This window comes from Leptopilina boulardi, unplaced genomic scaffold, assembly GCF_019393585.1.
Source record: "Leptopilina boulardi isolate dan_hultmark-lab unplaced genomic scaffold, ZJU_Lbou_2.1 LbouV2_318, whole genome shotgun sequence".
In the NCBI taxonomy this organism is placed as follows: Eukaryota; Metazoa; Arthropoda; class Insecta; order Hymenoptera; family Figitidae; genus Leptopilina; species Leptopilina boulardi.
In genome coordinates this window covers 538,315-560,838 of record NW_026137883.1, presented here as the reverse complement: position 1 = coordinate 560,838, position 22,524 = coordinate 538,315, and the positions used below count along the sequence as shown (strand labels likewise).

Genomic DNA, 22,524 nt, shown 5'->3' with positions numbered 1-22,524 from the left:
CCTAGTCATATATCTGAATGTCTTAACAGTTCAGCCTTTTATTCACCCACTGAATGCCTAAACAGTTCAGCTCATCTGATCGTGAATTAATTTTAATTTATAGAACAAACAATAAAAAATTTCGAAACACAAGTTACCAACCCAAAAAATAATAACAATAATAAATCAAATTTTCATTCTTTACAGTAATAGTGAATAAATTTGCTGTGTTTTTTCTGTTCAATGTGAAAATAATAAATAATTAACGGTGAATATGATATTGGTAAAAAGTTTAATAAATTTAAACGTGAGGCATCAAAAATTGAACATATATTGTCTCACCCGAGGGGGAATATACTCAGGTAGTCAAGTGTACACTCTTCCTGTAATACTTGTGTAATAACGTGTAATACCGTGTAATAATGCGTTATTACGGTGGGAAACCATAACTGTCATTAGAAAAAAGTATGGAACAAAAAATTTATAGCGCACTTTTTGATTGGTCCAGCTGATGCTGAGCTACACTAAAAAACATTGTGGAAAAATTTTCAAAAAATTAAATTTGCGAGATAATCGCTCGGGAATACCACCTATAAAATGAGCAAAAAGTCTCGAACAAAAAATTGTTTTGCGCACTTTTTGATTGGTCCAGCGGATGCTGAGCTACAATCAAAAATATTTTGGAAAAATTTTCGAAAAAATAAATTTGCGAGACAATCGATTTGGAATACCGCCAAAAAAATGAGCAAAAAGTCTCGAACAAAAAATGTATGGCGCACTTTTTGATTGGTCCATCAGATGCTGAGTTACACTTAAAATAATTTTTTTAAATTACTAAAAAATTAAATTAGCGAGATAATCGTTCGGGAATACCGCCAAAGTAGTTAGATGAAAGTTCTGAACAAAAAATGTATGGCGCACTTTTTGATTGGTCCAGCGGATGCTGAGCTACAGTAAAAAAAAAATTTGGAAAAATTTTCAAAAAATTAAATTCGCTAGATAATCGTTCGGGAATACCGCCATAGTGATTAGAAGAAAGTTCTGAACAAAAAATGTATGGCGCACTTTTTGATTGGTCCAGCGGATGCTGAGCTACACTCAAAAATAATTTGGAAAAATTTTCAAAAAATTAAATTTGCGAGTTTATCGGTCGGGAATACCACCAATAAAATAGTCAAAAAGTTCCGAACAAAAAACGTATGGCGCACTTTTTGATTGGTCCAGCTGATGCTGAGCTACACTAAAAAACATTGTGGAAAAATTTTCAAAAAATTAAATTTGCGAGATAATCGCTCGGGAATACCACCTATAAAATGAGCAAAAAGTCTCGAACAAAAAATTGTTTTGCGCACTTTTTGATTGGTCCAGCGGATGCTGAGCTACAATCAAAAATATTTTGGAAAAATTTTCGAAAAAATAAATTTGCGAGACAATCGATTTGGAATACCGCCAAAAAAATGAGCAAAAAGTCTCGAACAAAAAATGTATGGCGCACTTTTTGATTGGTCCATCAGATGCTGAGTTACACTTAAAATAATTTTTTTAAATTACTAAAAAATTAAATTAGCGAGATAATCGTTCGGGAATACCGCCAAAGTAGTTAGATGAAAGTTCTGAACAAAAAATGTATGGCGCACTTTTTGATTGGTCCAGCGGATGCTGAGCTACAGTAAAAAAAAAATTTGGAAAAATTTTCAAAAAATTAAATTCGCTAGATAATCGTTCGGGAATACCGCCATAGTGATTAGAAGAAAGTTCTGAACAAAAAATGTATGGCGCACTTTTTGATTGGTCCAGCGGATGCTGAGCTACACTCAAAAATAATTTGGAAAAATTTTCAAAAAATTAAATTTGCGAGTTTATCGGTCGGGAATACCACCAATAAAATAGTCAAAAAGTTCCGAACAAAAAACGTATCGCGCACTTTTTGATTGGTCCAGCGGATGCTGAGCTACACTCAAAAATAATTTGGAAAAATTTTCAAAAAATTAAATTTGCGAGTTTATCGGTCGGGAATACCACCAATAAAATAGTCAAAAAGTTCCGAACAAAAAACGTATGGCGCACTTTTTGATTGGTCCAGCTGATGCTGAGCTACACTAAAAAACATTGTGGAAAAATTTTCAAAAAATTAAATTTGCGAGATAATCGCTCGGGAATACCACCTATAAAATGAGCAAAAAGTCTCGAACAAAAAATTGTTTTGCGCACTTTTTGATTGGTCCAGCGGATGCTGAGCTACAATCAAAAATATTTTGGAAAAATTTTCGAAAAAATAAATTTGCGAGACAATCGATTTGGAATACCGCCAAAAAAATGAGCAAAAAGTCTCGAACAAAAAATGTATGGCGCACTTTTTGATTGGTCCATCAGATGCTGAGTTACACTTAAAATAATTTTTTTAAATTACTAAAAAATTAAATTAGCGAGATAATCGTTCGGGAATACCGCCAAAGTAGTTAGATGAAAGTTCTGAACAAAAAATGTATGGCGCACTTTTTGATTGGTCCAGCGGATGCTGAGCTACAGTAAAAAAAAAATTTGGAAAAATTTTCAAAAAATTAAATTCGCTAGATAATCGTTCGGGAATACCGCCATAGTGATTAGAAGAAAGTTCTGAACAAAAAATGTATGGCGCACTTTTTGATTGGTCCAGCGGATGCTGAGCTACACTCAAAAATAATTTGGAAAAATTTTCAAAAAATTAAATTTGCGAGTTTATCGGTCGGGAATACCACCAATAAAATAGTCAAAAAGTTCTGAACAAAAAACGTATGGCGCACTTTTTGATTGGTCCAGCGGATGCTGAGCTACACTCAAAATAATTTTGGAAAAATTTTCTAAAAAAATAAATTTGCGAGATAATCGCTCCAGAATACCGCCAAAGTCATTAGAAGGAAGTTCTTAACAAAAAATGTATGGCGCACTTTCTGATTGGTCCAGCGGATGCTGAGCTACACTAGAAAACAAATTTGGAAAAAATTTAGAAAAATTAAATTTGCGAGATATTCCTTCTGGAATACCGCCAATAAAATAGGGAAAAAGTTTCGAACAAAAAATGTATGGCGCACTTTTAGATTGGTCCAGCGGATGCTGAGCTACACACAAAAACATTTTGGAAAAAATGTCGAAAAATTAAATTTGCGAGATAATCGCTCCGGAATACCGCCAAAGTCATTAGAAGAAAGTTCTGAACAAAAAATGTATGGCGCACTTTTTGATCGGTCCAGCGGATGCTGAGCTACACTCAAATAAATTTAGGAAAAATTTTCGATAAATTAAATTTTAGAGATAATCGTTCGGGAATACCGCCAAAGTAGTTAGAAGAAAGTTCTGAACTAAAAATGTATGGTGCACTTTTTGATTGGTCTAGCGGATTCTGAGCTACAGTAAAAAACAAATTTGGAAAAAATTACAAAAAATTAAATTTGCGAGATTATCGGTCGCGAATACCACCAATAAAATAGTCAAAAAGTTCCGAACAAAAAATGTATGGCACACTTTTTGATTGGTCCAGCGGATGCTGAGCTACACTCAAATAAATTTTAGAGAAAATTTTGAAAAATTAAATTTGCGAGATAATCGCGCCGGAATACCATAACTGTCTTTAGAAAAAAGTATCGAACAAAAAATGTATGGGGCTATTTTTGATTGGCCCAGCGGATGCTGAGCTACAGTAAAAAACAAATTTGGAAAAATTTTCAAAAAATTAAATAATAGAAATAAAGCAATAAATAGTAAAATAATGTATTTAATCGTAGTTCATTGAGTGCACACTTGCTCGAATTGGCGCTGTTTACTGGAGCACTAACACATTCAAGCAACGTCTGTGAATGTGCCGCCATCTTTGTTTGTTTTCCCACATACCCTTAAATCAATATTTTTTTTTTAAATATTAATTTTATGATAAAATAATACATTTTTTGACCAATTTTTCAGTTTAACGAATAAAAGATTTGGTTTTGATAAAAAAATACTGGAAAAATTTAAGTAAAGAAAAAAAAAGTGCTGCCACCTACCTTCTAAAAAGTGCGGCTCTATTTATTTTATCGACAAATGTTGATAATAAACTTTAATAGATTGAAATTAATAAAACCATTAAATTTTTATAATTATTTAACAATAATAATCATAAAAAACATAAATCTTATTGTTTTAATCATTTAACTATATATTTTATCATTTTTTATATATTTGAGACAAATTTTCAATCCCAATTTCGTGGAGCATTCGCATCATACAATCCCCCAGGTTAAGTAGTATAAGGATACCCACAGTGGGACAAAATCCTTTTTTTCCTACGTTCAAAAATGTCTGCAGCCTTCAAATCTTGAAAATTTTGATTAAAAAAAAATAACTTCGTTCCAAAGAAATTTTTTATTTAATTCAAATAAATGTTTCTTTGACCCTATATAATTAATGTTAGAATTTCTTTGATTTAATACTCAAACTTTCATTTAAAGAAAATTTTATTTTGAATGAATGAAAATAAGTCAAAGAAATTTATTTCTTTACATCAAAGAAATCTTTTCTTTGGGTGTAATCTTGTCTGATAATAAGTGAAATTTTATAAATAGTCTTATAATGGATACATTTACCTTATGTAAACTTAAAATGAACCACGTTATAGACTCATTTTGAACAATGTGAAATATTAAGGAAAATTACTTAACATTGTTGTTGAATATCAAATAATTTTAATCAATATTTATCTTCTTGGAAGCTTATTGTACATGGAGAAAACAGAAAACTTAAATTCACAATGCATACTAGGACAACAAGTTTTAAATAAATTTCAGCAACTGTCTTGTTAGATCAACAAGTCATAAAAATATATAAAAAATTTAATTTTTTTTCTCTTCTTGTATAAAATAAAGATAAAAGAAGGAAAAATTTATTATTTACGTTATCAATGAAATATGTTTCATTTTAGTATATAAACTCCTCGAAATTTTATATTAAGATCATTCAAGTTTCTCTGAGAAAAGTCGGCATTTTTACTATAACGGTATTGTACTTTTGATTTTATTTATTATATTTACATTCACTTCTCATATAATTACATCCACTAAAAAAAAGGTTTTGGTTTTGACAACAAAACGTTTGATCAATATTTAAGCAATCAAAATTTTTCTGTTGTCTTAACAAAATTTTAATTGTACAAACAAACGTTTTCTTGTCAAAACTAAACTATTTTTTCATTGTATATAGCAACAACTTTTAAACGATAACCTTTTATTAAATTTTTGTTTATTTGTTTTTTAATTAAAGAAATCCAAACAAACGCTGCAGAGTCATTAAATAAATCTTGTTTGTTATTTTCGAGAAAGTATTGTTATATAGTTTTCCTGTAAAAAGGTGCTCATATTTAATTTATCATCATCAATTTTTTTTCATTATTTTAACTCAAAAAAAAAAATTATTTTTGTGTATTTCTTGACAATAATTAATTATCCTTAAGAATAAAGTATTTTATTTTCTTGTTTTCGAGTAAGTAGTGTTGAAAATTTTCCGAAATTTTAGTTTCGATGAAGATGACGCGCTGCCTTACAAGAATCTAACATGTATTATTGGTTTTATAAAATAATATACAAATTATTAATATTTTCAGGAAGAAAAATAAAAATGAAAGTATACACATTTATATTCATGCTAATTGCAACAGTCGTAGTATTGTTGTCGTCTAGTGTCATGTCGCAAGCACCACCAACACCGTCACCATCCAACCCACAAACACCTGAACCATTTCACCCACCTGGAACACCGCCAGGAACTCCTCCAGCACCAGCCTGCATTAAGAATGGATCTCGGTGCAGAAAGAATGGAAGTTTGGGCACTTGTTGCTCAAGATTTTGTTTACAAGAAGCTGGAGCACGTAATGGTGTCTGTAGTCGTCGTCGTAATTAGTCGTAGTTTTATATATCAATAAATAACAATAAAAAAATATTGATTCATTTGCATTAAAAAAAAAGAAATGATAAATCTCTTTTGAATTGCTTTCATAATTTCCATGTGGGTTAGTCTACTGAATTTCGTCTAATAGTGGTTGCGACCAAATTTTAAAAAAATCTAGTTTTAATATATGTGAAACTCGATGATTCCCTGAGTTTATTAACCATAATATTATGGTAAAAATTTTATTCCCTTTAAAAATATTAAATATCAAAAGTAGGAGGTGCACAATGTGATTTTGTAACCTTAAATTTTTCAATTTTTTTAAAAACGCTATTATTAAAAAACTATTAAAAATTAGATGTTGGAACTCACCAAAAACATAAATCACTTTATTTCGCACAGAGGAACGAAAGAATTATTGCAAAAATTTATTATTTTTGGATGATATACGATTTTAAAAAAAATTTTTATTTAAATATTCTCAAGATTTTTATTTACTTATAACTTTTTTGTCGGTGCTCCGAAAAAATTAAGATTTTTTATAATATTCTTTACCTTCTATTAAAATCTTACGAAGGTGTTTTGCTTCGTTTTGGAGATATTAATTTTCAAAATTTTTTATTTAAAAAGGTTAATTAAAAGACTTGAAGTTAACTGACCAATTTCAAATCGCTACATTTTAATATATTTTTATAAAAAATGGAGCAGTTTGATTTTGAGAGATAGGCGATTTTTAATAAAATTAATTTATTTACTTCAAACTTGGTATCTAGGGGTTTTTTGGGTCGCTGATTACGAATCTGACGTCAGATTTTAGAAATTAGATATGTCTGATTCAATATTAAGAAATTATTTTTAAAAAATTGTCAGATTTTTATGAAATTTGGTATCTACAGGTTTTCTAAGTTGCTGACAAGTAACACTAGGGAAGTGCCGTACGCCGTTTTTTCTGAAACTTGGCAATTTTGTAGTTTTTTGAAAACAATTTGACATGTATTTTTTTGTTTTTCCCCAAAAGTTGATTTAAGGCGGGAAACTACCCTTTGATTTTTTTTTGGGAGGGGGACATTATTTCACGAAATTTTTAAAAAATTAATGTTCAATAGTGTATATAGGGGTTTTTTTGGGTCTCAGATTACGAATCTGATGTCAGATTTCAAAAATTCAAAATGGCATATCCAACATGGACTTCTGTCGGCCATATTAGATACGCCATTTTGAATTTTTGAAAACTGACATCAGATTCGTAATCAGCGTCCCAAAAAACCCCTAGATACCAAGTTTGAAGTAAATCTTAAAATTTTTTCAAAATTCGTCCGCCATATTGGATCCGCCATTTTGGATTTTGAAAATCTAACTTCAGATTCGTAATCAGCGATACAAAAAACCCCCAGATACCAAGTTTGAAGTAAATAAATTAATTTTTTAAAAAATCGCCTACTTCTCAAAATCCGACATGTTTATTGAGGTTAGAAAAAAATCCTGACGTGATGGAGCAAAACGGACTTCAGATTCGTGTTCAGGGCGTCAAAATACATAGGGTTAGGGTATTCCGGTCAAAAGTACATGACACTATGTATGTAAATTTTATTTTTTCACACGAACCATTGCGTTTTTATTTAAAAATAAAAAAAAATATTTATAATTATAGTATCTAAGAATTTCTTTTTTTCATGTTTGTAAATAAATACATACCAAAGATTATATAAGGAAAATTTGTGTGTTATATAATTTCGGAAACATTCGGAGATTGTTTATTATTAGTATTTCGTATGAACTATACTAATTTTCTGTCTTCTGTTTAACATATACTTCGATACACTTATATATACTAAAAATTAAATAATTTCATTTTCCTAAATTAAATATTAAAATTTCAAACAAAAACTCTCTCAGTAAATATGATAATCTGAAAAGAAAAAAAAACTCGTCCATTGTTCACAAGTTGAATTAGGTAGGTATATAATTTTTCAAAACGTATATACAAACTAAAGTGAAACAAATTGTAAGTTAAATTTGTTATCTAATGATTCTTTTTACACAAAATAAAAAAAATCTCTCGTTTCTTTTCATTTTTCATATAATTCTCGTGCGTAAGTATCTTAACAAATATAAATAAGGAAAATAAAATTATATTTATATCATTATTTATTTTAAACTAAGGTAAATTTTCTTTAGAGGATACTTCGATATATAAAAAGAAATAACAGGAAACAATAAATTGTTTTATATCTTAATTATTCTAAAGCTAATTGACATAGGAAAGTTTACAATTGTTGTTTTTTATTTAGAATTCCTTTTTATCTCTTGTAAAAAGTTTAATGTTTTCTTTTTACATTAACAAGTGGTGTTCAATAAAGAAAAGTTAAAATATTGATAAAATATAAGGAAACTTTTAATTATTATTTTTCATTCTCTTATTTTAACATGATAATTTATAAGATTACGTATAAGGTAATGAGTAGAAATTGAGTATATATATATATATAATAACCCCTAGATGTGTTAAAAATTTCTCATTTTTAAAATATAATAACGTTCATCATTTGCTAATATATAGGTAAATTAATATTAATTATTACTTACACAGCCCCACAAAAAAAAAAGTGTCATGTACTTTTGACCGCAATACCCTAACCCGAAGTATTTTGACGCGCTGAACACGAATCTGAAGACCGTTTTGCTCCATCACGTCAGGATTTTTTTCTAACCTCAAAAAACATGTCGGATTTTGACAAGTTGGCGATTTTTTAAAAAATTAATTTATTTACCTCAAACTTGGTATCTGGGGGTTTTTTGTGTCGCTGATTACGAATTTGAAGTTAGATTTTCAAAATCCAAAATGGCGGATCCAATATGGCGGACGAATTTTGAAAAAATTTTAAGATTTACTTCAAACTTGGTATCTAGGGGTTTTTTGGGTCGCTGATTACGAATCTGATGTCAGATTTCCGAAATTCGATATGTCTGATTCAATATTAAGGAATTATTTTTAAAAAATTGTCAGATTATTATGAAATTTGGTATCTACAGGTTTTCTAAGTTACTGACAAGTAACACTAGGGAAGTGCCATACGCCGATTTTTCTGAAACTTGTCAGTTTTGTAGTTTTTTGAAAACAATTTGATACGTATGTTTTGTTTTTCCCCAAAAGCTGATTTATGGGGGGAAACTACCCCTTGAATTTTTTTTTGGTAGGGGGATATTATTTTACGAAATTTTTTAAAAATTAATGTGCAATACTGTATCTGGGGGTTTTTTGGGTCGCTGATTACGAATCTGATGTCAGTTTTCAAAAATTGATAATGGCGTATCTAATGTGACCGATAGAAGTCCATGTTGGATATGCCATTTTGAATTTTTGAAATCTGACATCAGATTCGTAATCAGTGACCCAAAAAACCCCCAGATACACTATTGCACATTAATTTTTAAAAAATTTCGTAAAATAATGTCCCCCTACCAAAAAAAAATTCAAGGGGTAGTTCCCCCCATAAATCAGCTTTTGGGGAAAAACAAAACATACGTGTCAAATTGTTTTCAAAAAACTACAAAACTGCCAAGTTTCAGAAAAATCGGCGTATGGCACTTCCCTAGTGTTACTTGTCAGCAACTTAGAAAACCTGTAGATACCAAATTTTATAATAATCTGACAATTTTTTAAAAATAATTTCTTAATATTGAATCAGACATATCGAATTTCGGAAATCTGACATCAGATTCGTAATCAGCGACCCAAAAAACCCCTAGATACCAAGTTTGAAGTAAATCTTAAAATTTTTTCAAAATTCTTCCGCCATATTGGATCCGCGATTTTGGATTTTGAAAATCTAAATTCAGATTCGTAATCAGCGACAAAATAAACCCCCAGATACTAAGTTTGAAGTTAATACATCAATTTTTAAAAAAATCGCCTACACGGAAAAAAATTTTCTGGTAATTCTTTAACGTCGATTTAGAGATTTTACATGTTCCTAAATCTGTTAATTCTACAGATATTTTCTGCAAGGATTTAACGCATGCGCGAAAACAATGCAGTGATTCGACTAAGGCTGAGTACGATTGAGTGCGAGAGGTTAAGGCGAATTTAGTGTTTTTATTATTATCATAGTGTCGGCAAGAAAGTTCAATTAAAAAGGAAACGTCTTAAGTATATAAACATTATTATTATAGAAATAAATTATTAGAAATTTTTTATTTTAAAATTAACTGTAGTGATTAAGTGAGAAAAGTCGTTTGTTTCAATTTCTCGACATAAGAAAAAGTGGATTTATCATAAGTTTTGAAAACTTGCTCCTCATTTTTTTTGTTAGAAAATTATTGAAGGATGAATTTATTTACATAGAAGTTATACTAATTTATACAATAATGTTCCGCGAATTTAATGTATTCGGAGGAGAATATAACCTATAAGAAATACTCTACCAAATATATATTATCCCCATATAGTATACATAATTTGGTCACTCAACAGCTTTTAAGAACTGTAGCTCAAACTTGTAGAATTAACAGATTTTAATGCCAATGATTCAACATATTTCTCTATTTGGAGAAACATCAGTAGATGGCGCAAGAGTTTCTGTAAATTCTACAGAAAATTTTTTTCTGTGTACTTCTCAAAATCCGACATGTTTTTTGAGGTTAGAAAAAAATCCTGACGTGATGGAGCAAAACGGACTTCGGATTCGTGTTCAGCGCGTCAAAATACATAAAGTTAGGGTATTCCGGTCAAAAGTACATGACACTTTTTTTTTTTGTGGGGCTGTGTTATCTTTGATAACGAATACTATTCGAAACAATATTTATAACGTTCGAAAAAATCCAGAAGAATTGATTACTTCAATAATTTTGGCTGCCAATTACGAATCGGAAGTCAGATTTTCAAAATTCAAAATGGCGGACAAATTTTGTATAACTATATCGAATTCACTTGAAACTTGTTAATCAAGGATTTTTGGGATCACTGACTATACGAATCTAAAATTAGTTTTAAAAACTGATTTCAGATTCGTAATCAGTGACTTCTTCGAAAATCCTCAAGTAACGAGTTTCAAGTGAATTTGACCAACTTTTTAAATTTCCTCCGCCATATTTGATCTGCCATTTTGAATTTTGAAAATTTGACTTTAGATTTGTATTTATAATAGGCAGATAAAAATATTAAAGAAAGCATTTCGTCTGGATTATTTGAACATTATTATTCGATTATAAATATAAAACTATTATTTTATAAATATATAATTATATATATTGGACATGGTCAACTTTGACCCCCTATATTTCTTAACCCCTTCACTCTCAGCGACACATACGTTGTCCCGTGATCGCATCTTAAAACAAAATAAATGAAATTTTCTATGTAAATTGTAAAATAAATTCTATTATATCATTATTCGCATACTACAGATATCAATGATCTTTGTAATAATTAAATAATTATTTATTATTTTTAACTAAGGTAAAAATTGAAAAACAAGTAAAAATCACGAAAAAATTTTTTTTTTCATTTTAACCCAAATTAGGTATACAACGGTTTTTCGAATTCAAATTGACCTTTGAATTCAAAAATTCAAAATAGCGGATCCAAAATGGCGGAAATAATTTTTAAAATTTTAACGGACTTTAATGAAACTTGTTATAAGGGGGTTTTCAATGGTGCTGAAATTGAATTTGACCTTCAAATTAAAATTTGAATTCAGTGACCCAAAAAAAACCCTTATTTAAAAAGTTTTATAAAATTCTGCATAAATTTAAAAAAACATATCCACCATTTTAGATCTGCCAATTTGAATTCTTTTTTTTTTTGAGGTTATATTTAAATTCAGCGATCCCAAAAACCATTATATATACCAAGTTTCATAAAAATTTGTCAACCAGAATTTGTTATTACTGGACTACAGTATCAATTTTTTTCTCTAACAGTGAAGGGGTTAAACGGGGCACATGATCACCTTGCAATTTTGCAGGAATTATTGGATCATTATAAATAACCATTTGGCATAAAAAAAAGTTTCAAAATTCGAGATACGAAAAACGGGCATTTTTTGCATGGTGGTCTACACTGTTAGAAAAATTTGTATTAAATTTAATATACATGCGTATGAAGCGAATATTCACTACAGGCCTATATTTCATCGAACGGTCATTATTTCCTTGAAATTGAAAATTTATTTGAAGTTGAAACAACAGTGCGTAATTCTTTAACTAATGTGTTGTTTTAAACAAAAATGACAACAAACATGCGGCGACGAATATAAACAGACGTTGCATGAATATATCATTTTAATCACAAATATTTTTTTATTTTAGAGAAATTTTAAGAATTCTAAAAATGTATTTTTCCCACATGGTCATAACAGTATTATTATTTAGCAATTCGTTAAAGATGAAAATTTTGTCTAAGACAAATTTGATAAAATGACAATTTGGTTAAACGATAATATTGTTTCAAACATGCACTAATGATAGAATGATTTTACAGTAATTAAATTAAAAATGGCAGCTTATGGAGCTATATTCATGTTGCTAGCAACAATTTTAATGGTTTTGGCACCAAGTGTTATGTCATATTGTGCTGAACTTGGACGTCAATGTGACGGTGATCCTATTAAATGCTGTAACAATCGTCATTGTGAACGAACACCAGGACAACGTTGGGGTTTATGTCGATAAATATAAAATAATATTATATGAATAAAAATGTTCAACATAATTTTCTGAACACCAAAAAATATTATATAAGGTAAAAGCACCAGTACCTGGACGCTATTGAAGGGGTTTAAAATTTATTTGTGTTTTGTACTAAGATAATTCAATATAATTTATAAAATGTTTGTATTTTCGTATTTTATTTACCTTTAAAAAATACTAATTAGACAAAATTAATAACATTAGATATTTTAATTAAATTAAAATCATGAAATAATGAAATTGCACATTTGCATCAGTAGAAGTTGGACACGATAAGACCCAGTAGTTGGACATTAAATAATAATTTATTTATTTAGTTATTCTGATTATTTAATAAATTAAATAATTAAACTAAAATATAATTAAATTAATTATATTAAGTAAATTAATAATTAAACTGATTGAGTTAATTGAATTAAATCTTTGTCCAACTATTGAGTACAACACATAAAGCGGTAGGTTGACTTGGACAGTCAATTCAGACATAATTGGATATATTATTTTCCTACTTTTCGTTATGCAATCGCGTTTTTGTATGAATTAGCACAATTTTTCGGATTTAGGAAATTTTTAAGATAAGGATTCTTGGTGTTTTGGACGATTTTGTAAAAAGTGTCCGTATTTTAAGAAAAAAGTATTTTAAAATCAAAATTTATCTTTTTTGTGTTCAGTGCCGCTTTTTAGGGTGATAATTAAATGTCAAAGAATTTCAGAGAGCGTTCGACACTCTTAATTACAATGTTTTTTTTTTACTTTTTTTTTAGCAGAAACTTAAAAACACTTTTCAAAATTACTATATTCTCAATCAAAGACCCTGAAAATAATAAATAATTTTAAAAAATTGTTATAATTATTTTTTCAACTGTTTTAATTGCATGTTTTCTTAAGTTATTGTGTTCCTTTCTTACACCTAGAAAAAAGTTTCTTTGAATCAAAGAAATTTGTGGATTGTTATAGGGTCAAAGAAAAATTTCTTTGATATAAAGAAATTATTTCTTTATTTGCTTTTTATTGACTCAAATAAATATTTCTTTCATTTTACGAAATTTTTTATTTGAATTAAATAAAGAAATAAATTTTTTTATTAACCATAATAGGTGAAATTTTAAAAACTGTCTCATAATGAATACTTTTACCTTATGTTCAACGTTAATTTTTTATTATAAATAATTAAAATTTTTAATTTTAATTACGATAGTTGGATGCAGTTTTTCATTACTAATCCATTGATACCAAAAACTCATTTTTTACCAAAATTTCACTGCCGTATGTTTTTCCATTGTACGGTAGTCTTGCTCACGTGTATAAATAATGATTTAACAAAATTAAATGAGGAAAATAAAATTTTCCAAATTTAGTTACACAGAAATTATTTTAAAAATATTATTGAATTTTCTTTAAATATGCAATTATTTTTTTTAAATACTGCTATACTACATTGAAGGAAAATTTAAAGGAGATTTTAGCTTTGTTATTTTAGCATGATAACAATATAGGATATAAAAACCCCTGGCGATTTACGAAAATTTATCATTCAATACAGATATTGTACTTAAGTTCATCATTATTTGATTCGTAAGTTACTATTTTAATATTGTCGCATTTAAATTTAATAGCTATTAATTCAACTGTGCCGTTTTGTTTATTAAATGAATTGGTAATATTTCTTTTACTATAAGAATTAGTCAAAATGGTTACTTATTCATTTAATGAATAAAATCGTCGAAATTTAATTTGTCAATAAAATAAAATAACAGTTTTATTATTTAGCAATTCGATAAAAATGACAACTTGATTAAATGATAATATTGTTTCAAACATGCACTAATGATAGAATAATGTTACAGTAATTAAATTAAAAATGTCAGCTTATGGAGCTATATTCATGTTGCTAGCAACAATTTTAATGGTTTTGGCACCAAGTGTTATGTCATATTGTGCTGAACTTGGACGTCAATGTGACGGTGGTGATATTGTATGCTGTAACAATCGTTATTGTGACCGAACACCAGGACAACGTTGGGGCTTATGTCGTTAATTATATGAAAACAAAATATTCCATATGATTTTTTGAATACCAAAATATATATATATCTATTTGGATTAAAATTTTGATTTATTGTTTATTCAGTTGTTTTTAAATAATTTTTAATAGCGTGCGCAGGGTATAAATTTACTCATCAGCAATCTTTAAAAGACAAATAGATTTTAAAAAAAGGACAATGTGCAATACAAATATTTAATTTTATGTCGATACTTCTCTTAAGAAGGGTGGCCGGTCAACATAACTTCAAAAACCTGTCAAAATTAAAAAATTGTTTTTAACGCAAACAAAAATATAATAAATATTAATTTCAAACAATTTTAGAAGATCTAGATTATTTCCTTTCGAAAAAAATTATTTTTTTCCAAAATATTTTATGAATAATTATTTTTATAACATTTAGTTTTTTTTTCTTTTAAATCAGACAAAAATTGCAATTTTTAACCAATTTTTATAGACAAAAGCTCATTTTACTTAGTGAAACATTCTCTACAATTGTTACCTTTTTTTATATTATAACACAGTCTGACACGATTTTTCACACACGAAAAAATCAATGATTTTCAGAAACTAGGACCAAAAAAAAGATACCCTTGTCTGGCCGTTTTGCTAGATCAGGTCATTTTTTGCTTTTAGGGGTAAAAACAACCCTTAATTGAAAGGTGATAGGAAATCTTGTACAAATAAATAATTTTTTATGAAACCTGGTATGTTGGGGTTTTCCAGGTCGCTGATTACGAATCTGATGTCAGATTTTCAAAATTCAAAATGGCGGATCCAATATGTCGGTCGAAATTTATAAATATTAATTATTTTTTATAAAACTTGGTGTCTAGGGGTTTTTGGGGTCGCTGAGTACGAATCTGAAGTCAGATTTTCAAAATTCAAAATGGCAGATTCAATATGGCGTTTGAAATTTATAAAAGATCGTCGAATTCACTTGAAACTTGTTACTTGAAGGTTTTTGGGGTTGCTGATTACGAATTTGATGTCGGGTTTTCAAAATTCAAAATGGCGGATCCAATATGGTGGTCGAAATTTATAAATGTTATTATGTTATTATTATTATTATTATGTTATTATCAGCGACCCCAAAAACCCCTAGAAACCAAGTTTTATAAAAAATAATTAATATTTATAAATTTCGACCGACATATTGGATCCGCCATTTTGAATTTTTTAAAATCCGACATCATATTCGTTATCAGCGACCCCAAAAACCTTCAAGTGACAAGTTTCAAGTGAATTCGATGAACTTTTATAAATTTCGACCGCCATATTGAATCAGCCATGTTGAATTTTAAAAATCTGACTTCAGATTCGTGCTCAGCGACCCCAAAAACCCCTAGACACCAAGTTTTATAAAAAGTAATTAATGTTTTAAATTTCGACCGCCATATTGGATCCGCCATTTTGAATTTTCAAAATCTGACATCAGATTCATAATCAGCGACCAGAAAAACCCCGAGATACCAGGTTTCATAAAAAATTATTTATTTGTACAAGATTTCCTATCACCTTTCAATTAAGGGTTGTTTTTACCCCTAAAAGCAAAAAATGACCTGATCTAGCAAAACGGCCAGACACGGGTATCTTTTTTTTGGTCCTAGTTTCTGAAAATCATTGATTTTTTCGTGTGTGAAAAATCGTGTCGGACGGTGTTATATTTATAAAAAAAAAACTATTTCTGGTTATTTTCCATAATTCTTACTCACGTGTATAAATAATGTTTTAACAAAATTAAATGAGGAAAATAAAATTATAACAATAACATTGTTCTACTTATGCTAAATTTAGTTATACACAGGATATATTTGAACAATATTGAATTTTCTTTAAATATACAATTTTTTATAATAACACTTTTTAAGCAAAATACGATTCCTTTGTCATATATAACAATAGAATAATAAGACAAAGTTGCAATTATTTATTTAAAAAAAAAAATCGGACCGATTTTAGTGAAAATAGCAAATTTATGTTTAATTATAGAAAATCAAGGTCAAAATTCCAAAATTTTTAAAAACGAAATTCACCATTGGAAAGAGCATGAAAAATCCTTCAAAAAACATACCTGCCAAAATTTTTTTTTTATTGCATTTATAGACAGAAAAAATTCAAATAGTAGGCGGTGTCAGGGAAAACTGATAAAATTGACCCCCTCTATCTCCCTTAAAATTTCAAAAAAGTCAAAAATTTTTTTGGGGATATTTTATTAATATAAACAACAATTTCCCCAAGTTTCACTTTTTTTCGAGAAATCAATTTTTTAACTCAGGACATTACATGTAAAATGCCTTATATTTTTGTTTTATTATTTTAGCATGATAACAATAGGAAAATGATAATGAGTGAAATGTGATATAAAAACCCCTGGCGGTATAGGAAAATGTATCATTCAACACAGGTTTTCTATTTAAGTTCATCGTCCTCTGATTCGTAAGTTTACAATATTAAAATTGCTACAGTTAATTTAGTATTATGCTTTAAAAAATTTTCTAAATTTCCCCCCCCCCCCCCCAAAAAAAAGAAAAAATATTTTAAACTAAATTTTAGTTGATTTGCACATTTTTAAATAATTTTTATATACATGTAACGATTCCTTATAATTTCACTTTTCATTTAAAATATTAGAAATTGTTGAAGACTTTTAAATGAAAAATTCTATAATTTTTTGTCTGAAAAATATTTTTTATAGTTTTTATTATATTTTTTTAAGTAAACAATTTTATAATTTTTCGTGTTGAATAAAAATTGATTTCTAATCATTGATCATAAACGTTGCGTACTTCAGCATCGTGTATTTTTCTCACATGGTCTTAAATAACGCAGTTTTATTATTTAGCAATTCATTAATGATGAAAATTTTGTCTAAGACAAATTTGATAAAATGACAAATCATTATTTTCTTACAAACATGCATTAACCATACAATGATTTTACAGTATCTAAATTGAAAATGGCAGCTTATGGAGCTATATTCATGTTGCTAGCAACAATTTTAATGGTTTTGGCACCAAGTGTTATGTCATATTGCGCTGAACTTGGACGTCAATGTGACGGTGGTCCTATTAAATGTTGTAACAATCGTCATTGTGAACGAACACCAGGACAACGTTGGGGTTTATGTCGATAATGATATATAATATATTATATATTTTTTAATCAACAAAAACTATATGTACTTGAAATAAAATTTATATTTTAACAGTTTTGTATTCGTTTGAAAATTATTACTTAGAGGTTTTTGAGGTCGCTAATTATACTGAACCGATGTCAGTTTTCAAAAATTAAAAATGGCGCATTCAATATGGTGGACTAATTTTTTTAAAATTCATCTAATTCGCTTGAAACTTGTTACTCGGATATTTTTAGGGTCGCTGATTACTAATCTGACGTGAGTTTTTAAAAATTCAAAATGTCTTTTTCAATATGTCAGACGAATTTCTTACGGCGGCTCAAGGATCGCTTTATGGTTCAAGACTCGTTAATAAAGTGATGGAAACAATATATTAATTAATTACGAGAAAAATTATGTTCGGATTATTAAACAAATTTTAAGCCTAGTTCGGTCGTCGGCAAACGATTTTATCAATATTTTCGAAATTTAAGAAAATTTTTAAATAATGTTCCAGATGATTATTTGAACATCTATATATGTTCTTAAAATGTTTCAGAACATTAATTGGCAGACATGAAACGTTCTTAAAATGTTTTTAAAACGAACATGGTTTTTTGCCCACTTTGACCCCTGTTACAATTATTCCTTAGCTCCTCTTATATAAGCCAAAAAATTTTTTTTTAGCATTGGCATTAGAAATTCAATTTATCAACCATTTTTATATTATAAAAATTTCCCATTTTTTCATCTGGAATTTAAAGAGAGTAAGGGTAAAAAAAATGACAGTTGGCTGCGCCAGAAGTCATTTAAGAAGAAGATGGGTCATTCTCGAGGTCATTCTAAACGTAATATTTTCAAATTTTTTAGTATTACAAAAACAATTGAATATAGTTAATAAAAATACCTCAAACCTTAGTCTGCAACTGATGTATCATCTAAGATATGTCAGACATACACACGATTTAAAAAATTTATAACACTCCGGAAACCACGTTTTTATATTATAAGAAATAAAATTTTTTTAAAAAAATTTAAGCGATAGCGATTATAAGAATTTCGAACACTCCCAAAAGAAAAGAAAAATAATAATAAAGGAAATAAATGTTTATAATATAGACAAATTTGCTTCTAAAAATACAAAATTTACACTCCCGTTGTGCACGTCTTAACAGGTCAATAAACGAATTGCAACTGATTTAATGTAAACACTAAGCTCGAGATGCAGGTATAAAGGTATAATAAAATCCCAAAATTGCTTCGACACATTTAGAATACTTTGATATTATTATAATTATTTTGTATTTCAGTATTTAAAAAAAAAAACAAAAATCAGATGAAATAGCAAAAATTATTGATTTTTTTCGAAAATTATTATATTTGAGATTCAAATAATCTATTTGTACTTGATTATATTGTAGAGAACAAATATTTATACTTACTACTATACCTAATAGTTTTTATTTGATTCACTAATTGAATTTATATTGAAGAAGTAAAATTTTTATTAATTTAGTTAAATAATTTTTTGATAAATTGTCTGACAGTCAGATGTAAAATGATACATAAACAGCAATACTAATAATTGTTACATTAAATGCATAATTTTATTTTGGACGGTAAATAAACATTGTTAGGAATTTCGAAGAAAGGTATATTATAAAAATAAAAAAAATCATGTTTTCTTATTCAATTTGTTTTCCCGATAATCTATTTATATGTAGTATTAAGTATGCTAACTTTCTGCAAAAGTCTGATTATTTTCTGTTTACACAAATGACATTTAAAAAATGGATATTATTCCGCGAATATTTATAGATTGTATGTATATAATAAAACAATTCGGAAAAAATAAGCAATACAATTTTAGTATTAGGAAGTTTTCTGTGTCCCTGAATTCAGATCTGACATCAAAATTGAAAAACTCAAAATGGAGGATATATAATTTTTTATTCCTGCCGATTTTTACACGTTTTCGAGGATGGTGAAATTTGAATTCATCGATTTCAATAACACTTTGCATACTAAGTTTTATGAAAATTTTTTTCAAACAGTAAAGAGCTTAAAAATAAAATATTATATCTTTTTGTAAATATTGTTGAATTTTTTTTAAACATTATTTTATATATAACAGGAAACTATTGTAAACTATTATTTGAGATTTACTATATTTATAAGGAAAACATGTGAAATATTAAAAGTCAAACGATTTATCATATCATTTCTAGACTAAAGGCCACAAAAATGTCTAATGATTTTTAATTTTATTGTTTAATAATATTAAGATAATGAGTTAACTTGGATGGTATAAAAGCTGTTCGCAATATTGAAATTCAGTTAAAAATCTTACTTTAAAAACGTACGTCACTGTTTCTTAAATGTAAGTTAGACTTCAGTATTTTTTGTTTTGTTAAAAAAAAATTAGTTTAGAAATCTTTAAATTATATTCTAAAATATCTGAAATAAAGATTAGGTGACTTATTTCTTAAAAATTGAACCACGAAATTGTGGAAATTATTAAGGGTCCCCTGCAGGGGAACTCAACAATTTTTCCACAAGAAATTTTATTGTTTTTTTTATAAATATATCAAATTTTTATAGATATGTTTGAATTATTTCTATTCAATTCTTTGAAATTATAAGATATTTACAATAACAAATTAGAGTAACTATTTTTTTCTTTTATCATAACTCCATTATTATTAAAAATACAAAAAATGTATTTTATATATTTCAATAAATGTTGAATTTAAAAAAAATTTCATTTTAAAATTTTGCAATTATTTTTTTTAAACAATTTTTATTTTCAATTTTTAAAGGTGTTATGAATTAATTTTAATCCTGAAAAAATTGTAAATGATATATTGTTTATCACAGAAAACTTCATTTGAAATTTGTTACTCGTAAGTTTTTGATGGAATCATCACGATTATACAGAAAATCATAGAGAAATAAGTTTCAAGGAAATATTATATACATTTTTTAAGTTCGACATATTGGATTTTCTATTTTTCATTTTCAAAATCTAATGCTAATATTGATATTAATTTTATAGCAAAAAAAAAAAAAAAAAAAAAAAGAAAATGGCATCTTTCGGAGCTTTATTCATGTTGCTAGCAACAATCTTAATGATTTTCGCACCTAGTGTTATGTCATACTGTGGTGACCCTGGACGTCAGTGTGACGATGTTATTACATGTTGTACAGGATATTGTGAGAGACCAGCAGGACATCGCTGGGGCTTATGTCGAAACTGAAGAATTTCGACATAAGTTATATTTTCAAACAATTACCAATATCGCATGAAATAAAAAATTATTGTAAAAGAAAGAAAATAAAATTGGAACATTATATAAGTATGAAAATAAATTTTTTTTACCATTAATTTATAAAGAAAATACTTCGTCCTCATGGACTGTGACTATACCATACGGTGCTTTTCTAACGGTATAAAAAAAAAAGTATTAATTTCCTCAACACGTCTGATTATTTTCTATTTACACAAATGGCACATAAAAGAATGAATATTTTCCATTTGTTCGATTTTGATTATAATTTTGAAACGAAAGAAGGAAAATTGTTTTTAATTGTCATTGTACTTTATTGTTTGATAAAATATTTTGTATAAAAAAAAATTAAGATATTTTTAAACTTGGGTATAAAAACTAACTGAATTGAAATTTTTCTATTATAATATTTTGCTTTCTACTCACTAACGTTCATCTCTCATATAAAAGGTAAATCTAAAGTTAAATTTTTTACACACTCAAAAAACTAAACCTGATTTATTAAAAGTACAATATTCAGAATGATTTTACTAGTATGTACTCTCTAAATCTGAATTAGTCAAAAATATAAATAATTATTATAATGAAATTTTGACTGACTTTTTGCTTCATAAACTAGTGACAAATTACTAATTACACTAATTTACGCAAAATTAAAAAAAAAATTCTGATCTGCTGCATTTCACTGTAATTTCTTATGCAAAAATTATTAGGTCTAAACATTTTTTAAGAAACCTTATTTCTACTGTAAAATAATTAATTAAATAATTACTCATTTTTCTTTTTACCACATTATATAAAAAATAATAATAATAAATAAATTACATCCATTAAGATTAATGAAAATAACTAAAATTTTTGACAGTGATTTTAATTTTATAAAATTACAATTATATCAATAATTGTATTAATTTTACAGTAATTAAAATGGCAACTTATGGAGTACTATTAACGTTATTGACAACAATTTTAATGATTTTCGCTCCTACTGTTATGTCCTTTTGTATTAAAAAAGATCATTTATGCGATGACGTTAATCGGTGTTGCATTGGAACTTGCGACCGTCAACCTGGACATCGTTGGGGAGTATGTCGTCGATAAGAAATTTTTTTGTAAATGAATAAATGTCATAACACTTAAAAAAAAAAATTATTTTAAATCACACAAGAGGACTAATAATTTTACATCGTAAATTTATAAAACAATTATAATAAATGAACTATCGATTAGAAAAATATCTACTCTATGCAAAGTTTTTGTAATATTCTAATAAATTTTATTGACATTCAATTAGTTTTTGAATTTTATGTCCTCGATTAATAAATTTTAGAAAGATTTTTTATTATTATTATTATTATTATTATTATTATTATACTTTTATCTCACGGGTAAAGGATTTACCGAAAAAACTTTTTCAAAATAGTGTCACATTTCGATCGTTCCATTATAGATTACATTGAGAAATTTACTTTCCGAATTCTGGGGACTGCGTATTAAGAAGGAAATGGTTA

At 27.5% G+C, this 22,524-nt stretch overlaps 1 protein-coding gene and 3 long non-coding RNA genes across 8 annotated transcripts in view; 3 read left to right on the top strand and 1 right to left on the bottom strand.

Moving 5' to 3' along the window:
• LOC127284116 (putative uncharacterized protein DDB_G0282133) overlaps positions 1-22,524 on the bottom strand; it is a 62,506-nt gene that overhangs the window by 21,978 nt on the left and 18,004 nt on the right. The gene's annotated exons all lie outside the window — the stretch shown is intronic.
• On the top strand, positions 8,331-12,707 carry LOC127284118 (uncharacterized). Its single transcript, XR_007843433.1, has 2 exons — positions 8,331-8,434; positions 12,356-12,707. It is a non-coding gene; the product is annotated as an uncharacterized LOC127284118 (long non-coding RNA).
• On the top strand, positions 17,002-17,820 carry LOC127284117 (uncharacterized). Its single transcript, XR_007843432.1, has 2 exons — positions 17,002-17,047; positions 17,554-17,820. It is a non-coding gene; the product is annotated as an uncharacterized LOC127284117 (long non-coding RNA).
• LOC127284119 (uncharacterized) lies at positions 19,871-22,303 on the top strand. The gene is made up of 2 exons (XR_007843434.1): positions 19,871-21,463; positions 21,933-22,303. It is a non-coding gene; the product is annotated as an uncharacterized LOC127284119 (long non-coding RNA).